The 6,062-nt window shown below is 51.0% G+C and overlaps 1 protein-coding gene across 4 annotated transcripts in view; it reads left to right on the top strand.

Annotated features, from left to right (window-relative positions):
* Positions 1-4: 4 nt before the first annotated feature.
* Ovol1 (ovo like transcriptional repressor 1) overlaps positions 5-6,062 on the top strand; it is a 17,798-nt gene continuing 11,740 nt past the window's right edge. Inside the window, exons 1-2 of one of the 4 annotated variants that reach the window (XM_010635960.3) lie at positions 5-77; positions 369-603. The gene's annotated coding sequence lies outside the window, so the exon portion shown is untranslated. Of the gene's footprint in view, positions 127-313; positions 604-6,062 lie in introns of those variants that run through there. The other 3 variants (XM_010635961.3, XM_010635962.3, XM_010635959.3) reach the window with 3 other exon arrangements.

Raw genomic sequence — 6,062 nt, 5'->3', positions numbered from 1 at the left:
GTCCCCCAGCTCGGCTTGGGGGCGAGGAGCCGGCGCCGGAGTCCCGGCGCGGCGGAAGCTGCTGACCTTTGCCCGAGGTTGAGCTTATGACTTACAAGGGTCCGGGCTGCCCTCGGGGTAAAGCGGGTGAGGCAAGGCCGTAAGCCCAGTGAAGCCAGAAAACAACGGGATGCGGACTGGGGACGTGCAGGTTGGCAGGACCTGGCTAGCTGCACGCCTAGAACAGCTGGGAAACCAAGGCCCTGGGGAGAGAGGCCCGGCCATCCAACCCCTAGGGCAAAGCACTCCTGACATCTAGGGGGCTGGCTCCTGGCTATTTGGGGGCGTCCAGGTGCTGGGTCTGGGGTTGACTTAGCAGACTTTTCTAGGTTGGAGGCCCAGGCTGTGGGAGTCCCACTGACCGAAGGTTTCTGGGACACAGAACCGCGGGCGTCTAAACCCTGCCATTCACTCGGCTGACCAACGCCTCTCACTCTAACAAGCCACTTTGAAGATGAAACTCTGGAGCCCCTATGCCAGCCGATGCCAAACTGGCCTCTCCCCTTCCACCAGGCTGCCCAATCCCCTCCCTTCCGTATTCTGTCGACTCTCCAGATGAGAAAGGTAGGGTAGAGGGTGGAAGGAGGCTTTCTGGCTGCTCAGGGACGCTTGTGTATGCGCGTGTATGTGTGTGTGTGGGGGGTGGATGGAGGCAGACACCCAGAGGGACAGGTCTAGCCAGATGGCCTGGTCTTGGCTCCTATGGACTCTGGCTCCACGGCTGACTCACAGGCGACAGTCCCAAACCACTTCCCTCTAGGTGCCTCAGTCTCCCCATCTATAAAATGGGAGTGATGACTCCTGTTCAAGGGGCTGTGGGGAGCCTGGCTAATTAAACCTCAGATGAAAGGCCAGGATGGGAGCAGCCCTGGGGAGGGAAGGCAGCTTGAAGAAGGAGCCCGTCTGGTTTCCCTGTGTGGGGCCCAGAGGGCGCTGATAACTGCATGTCCCAGGCCCTCATCACTGCGGGAGGCTAGATGATTATTAAAGCCTTGTCACAGTTGAGACAGGCTGCCATACAGGGAATCCAACACTGGCACCTGCCCCAGATTCTGACCATCCAGCCTCTGCCAACTTGTAGCTTCCCTTAGCCTAACACCGCTGAATTGTACACTTCATAAGGGTGAATTTTATGGTATGTAAATTATTTATTGAGATGGGGGTCTCACTGTGTTGTCTAGGACCTTTAATTCCTGAGCTCAAGTGGTCCCTGTCTCAGTGTCTAGAAAGCTAGGACTATAGGTGTGAACTACTGCATCCAACATTTTTTTTTTCAGTACTGTGGATAGAACTCAGGACCTTGCACTTGTAAGTCAGGCAGCAGCCCCACTGAGCTAAATCCCCAGTCCTTAACCTCATTTGTAATAGCTTTACTTAAAAATATCAGGCTGGGGATTATCAGCAAGGACTCTTGGGAGAGGAGATTTTTGGCTGAAATCTGAATGAGGAAAGGTAGCCAGTCACTAGAGAAGGATCCCAGGCAGGAGGAGCACAGGATAAGCTGAGTTGGGGACAGGCTATGGTCTGGTCTGGGGACTTAGGAGGGCACACAGGGAAGTGGCTGGGAGGGAGGCAGAGCTCAGCAGGCCACTGCACATCAGACTTTGGGATGCTGTTTTGTTGAAAGGAGAGGTGGTCAGACTTGGGTTTTCACAGCGTCAGTAGTTTGTGGGGCTAATGGGGAGTGGGGGGGCCTAGGTTCAGACCTGCCAGTGGCCAGGTGTGGGGTCAGCGAAGGAGGCAGGGACTTGGGCTCATGGTCTCAGCATTCGAACAGAAAGACTGGCAACTATGAGCTTGGAATGAAGGTTGGCAGGCAGGAATGGCCACCATGGTGAACACCAACCAAATTCCATCCTCCCAAAGGAACCTACTCCACACCTGGGGATCTGCAGGACCCCAAAGCTGCCTCCTCTGCTTATATCCCCAGCCTTTGGCCACAGGGCAATGTTACCTCCAGCAGGTCCGCAGGGCCCAGGGCCTGGACATCCCCCTCAGTGGGCTGAGAGGCCTAAGGCAGGAACTCATCAGGAAACAGTGTCACTCAAAGCACCTCAAGGTTTGTCAGGCCCCTGTGGCCTCCACAGGTAAAACAGCCAAACAAGGCTGGAAAGTTTGGGGGCAGTGGCCAAGGAGGGCCCTCGTCAGCTTGCTGGAAGGCTGAGTTCATTTGCAATGGCTGCTGGGCTTCTGGGCAAAAACAAATCCAACAGCATCTCTTGAGGGTAGATGAGGAAACTGGCCTTGAGAATCTGGGTCTAAAGCTGGATTCTTCTTTGAGTGTCTTTTTATTTTTTATTTTATTTTTTGGGGGTTTCTTTTTAGCTCATATCTCCCACGAGCCCCAGCCCCTCCCTCTGCCATCCCTCCTGGCTCCCCGAGACCTTCCCTTACAGCAGGAAGTAGTGGTTTCAAACACTATCTCCCCACTGCCTGAGCTGTTTCTGGGTTCCTCAGGATGGAATCTGAGCCCTAAATCCAGATGATACTCTTTGGGAAGCATGGTCCTCACTTGCCTACTAGGGACCCACTTTCCTTCCCTTACGGCTCAGTTTGGACCCTAGCCCCAGGCCACCACCATGTGCTCAGACCACTGCAGTAATTCCTTTCCACCACCTTCTCCACTGACACACACTCCGTTCTGCCTGTAGCAGGCCCGTGGCATCAGGAGCATATGGTTTTCCACTTACTGAATCTCACATGCTGTAGTTCATCTACCTCCCCAGCCTTGGTTCCTGTACCCTCCCTTCTCCTTGTCTTCCGGCCTCTGCAACTGCTGGGTGCCTCACACATACTCTAGGCTCTTTCTTGTTCAGGGATCTTGGCACCAGCTGTTCTGCTAGCCACCATCTTCCCAGCTCTGCACAGCTGAACTCCTGTTCAGATCTCAGCATCCCCACCAGCCTCCATCTCCTTACCCTCATCAAACATCTGCACCACACTGATTTCTTGTTTGTTTGCCTTGTAACACAGAACCCTTGGTGCCTAGCATATGAGAGGCACTCAAGAAACATCTGTTAACTCAATGAAGGGGTGGATGATTGATATTGAGCTGCCCCTGAGCTAAGTGCTGGGTAAGCAGCAGTGGCTGTCTTCATGGTGCTCACATAATAGCTTGGTTTACCCAGGCTCACATATCTTGTCTGGTTCTTGCACGGCTATGAACCACACTCCACACATGAGCAGCCTGGGGCCAGATCTAACCCTAGGAGGTGTTTTGTTTGAACCAACCTATCTTTTTTTAAGAAACGGGGAGGGGGAATTTGGAGCTGAATTAAAAATCAAAACAGGATAGTAGTGCATACCTGTAATCTCAGAACTTAGGAGGCTGAGGCAGGAGAATCATCAAATTCAAGGACAGCCTGGGCTATACAGTGAGAACTATATAGCAAGGCCTTTTTTTTTCAAAAAAACCCAAAAACACAAAGAATAAACCTGATTTTTTTTGGGGGGGGGTTACTGGGGATCGAACTCCAGTCCTTGCATTTGCAAGGCAGGTGGCAGAACCACTGAGCTAAATCCTCAGCCCCATAAAGCTGAATTTGTGACTGCCTTTAGGTAGACATGTTTTCTGTAGTCTCCACCACTCTCTGGTCTCCCTTAAAGCCAGCATCTGGTATGTATTATGTACATATTTATTTATTTTGGTTGTAGCACTGGGGATTGAACTCAGGGCTTTCATTCATAGCTACCTTTTTTTTTTTTTTTCTTCAGACAGGGTCTCACAGTGTAGTTCAGGCTGGTCTTGAACTCAATATGTAGTCCAGGTTGACCTTGAACTCATGGTAATCCTCCTGCTTCAGCTTCCCTAGTGCTGGGACTACAGGGGTGCACCACCACATCTAGCAATTTTCCCTATTTTAAAACTGCTAAATTGCCCAGGCTGAGCCAGGCATGGTGACACATGCCTATAATCCGAGCACTAAGGAAGCCAAGGCAGGAGGATCACCACGAGTTCAAGGTCAATTTGAACTACACAGTGAGTTTAAAACCAACCTAAACCAAGCACCAAGACCCTGCCTTAATAAATAAACAAAGAGCCCAGGCTATTTAGGAGCCTCAGCCTCCCAGAGTGCTGGGATTACAGGTATGCACCACACCCAGCCACATCAGTTGCCTATTGTCACTGAACTTCACTACTGTTTTCTTTACTAAGGAAATTTGCTCCACATCTACCCCTACCAAAAGTTGGAACATGAAAGGGTCACACAAGGAAACAGGATATTCATTCACCCCACAAATATTGATAACCAGTCTTGTGCTGGGTATGGCTGCAGAAACAGAAACTGCAGCAGGGGAAAGCCCGGACAAGCACCTTCCCTCCTGGGGCCTTGCTTAGTTTGCAGTGACTTTCTTTGTACAGTAGAGACACTGGACTGGCTGGCTTCACCCACTGTACCTCCCCACCTGGCCTCTGGAATCTCCCCTGATGAGAAAGTGCCCGTGTGTCCTGGATCATCCATGAAGACTTCACTATGGAATCCACCAGGGACAAAAAAACCACTGGGGCTGGCACAAAAAAAGTGCTCAAGGAACATCTGGAATGAGCGAGCTAAATTCAACTCTCTGCTAGTCAGTGCTGTTGCTGTAGGATTTACTGCTAAAGACGAGCCCAATGCAGATGCTCATTGATGTCAGTTGAAGGCAAGGGTCCAGAATCAGAGCAGAGGGTGGACAAGGGAAGTGTGGGCTTTGTGAAGGCAGAGCCCTGGGCAAGGAGAAGGCACAGACATTAATGCCTCTTGGCAAAAGCATGCGTCACTCTCAAGTAACCATGACCATAGGAGATGGGTGATAGGATTCTCAAGGGACAGACAAGGAAGGCCCCTTGGCCAAACTCAGGATACAGAAGCTAGGGAGGAAGAAGACCATCTATTCCCAAAGTCCATGTTCTCCTCACCCACACAGGGGCTTCACAAAAGTGACTCTAGAAGGATGTCACCTTCGACTAGGTTTCTGAGAGTCCACATCAACTGCTTCTCTTTTGCCTCTCTCTTTTTTTTTTGGTACCAGTGATCAAACTTTGGTTCTGGTTCTTGTGCTTACGAGGCAGGTGGCAGAACCACTGAGCTAAATCCCCGGCCCTTGACTCTCTTTTTAACTGTGGATTCATTTACCAGACTCATCTCTTCACAATTTGTTCTAGAAAAAATTTCATAGTATATGAGAGCTAGGTTCAGTGGTACATGCCTGTAATCCCAGCTACTTAGGAGGTTGAGGTAGAAGCATCTAAATTCAAGCCCTTGTCTCAAAAAAGGGGGGCAGTTATGTAGCATAGTGTGAAGATCCTAGGTTCAATCCACAGTGGGGGGGGGGATTAGTAAAGCTGCTGTATCACAAAAAAACAGTATGTGAGATAGCCAGGCTTAGTGGCGCACGCCTGTAAACCCAGCACTCAGGAGGCTGAGGCAGGATCACTGTGAGTTCGAGACCAGCCTGGGCTACATAGTGAGTTCCAGGTCAGTCTCAACTACATAGTGAGACCCTGTCTCAAAAACCGGGGTCGGGGGACAACCCAGTATGTGAGAAAGCTATGTGCAGTAGAGACTCTCAAATGAGTGGGTCATCTCCCTGCCCTTAGTAGGTTGGCTAGTAAAAGAAGCTCAGCCATGGCCAAAGAATCACAGCTTATGTTGGCCACCAAACATCCTGGGGTAGGACAGTGGGACTGAAGCAGCATTCTAACAGGGCCTGGCCAAGAGCAGAGCAGGATGGATTGGGGGTGGGGGGCAGAGGCAGGCTGAACCCCTGCTCAGGGTTGGCCTGACCCCGTCTGGGGTTCTGGATCCTCGGCTCTTCTGCCCTCACTGCACCTGAAATCTGGCTATCTTATCTGGTACAAGGAGAGTTGGATTTATACCTTTTTTTTTGATACTGGGGATCAAACTCGAGTCCTTGCACTTGCAAGGCAGGCAGCGGAACCACTGAGCTAAATCCCCGGCAGTGGTACAAGGAGAGTTGGGACAGTGTATAAGCCCAAAGGTTTTGCAGGAAGTTGGTGGAGTCGGTGCAACTTATAAAGC

The sequence above is a fragment of the Fukomys damarensis genome, unplaced genomic scaffold (genome assembly GCF_012274545.1).
Source record: "Fukomys damarensis isolate Sample0158 unplaced genomic scaffold, DMR_v1.0_HiC HiC_scaffold_27, whole genome shotgun sequence".
Lineage (NCBI taxonomy): Eukaryota > Metazoa > Chordata > Mammalia > Rodentia > Bathyergidae > Fukomys > Fukomys damarensis.
This window is presented reverse-complemented; position numbering and strand designations above follow the sequence as displayed.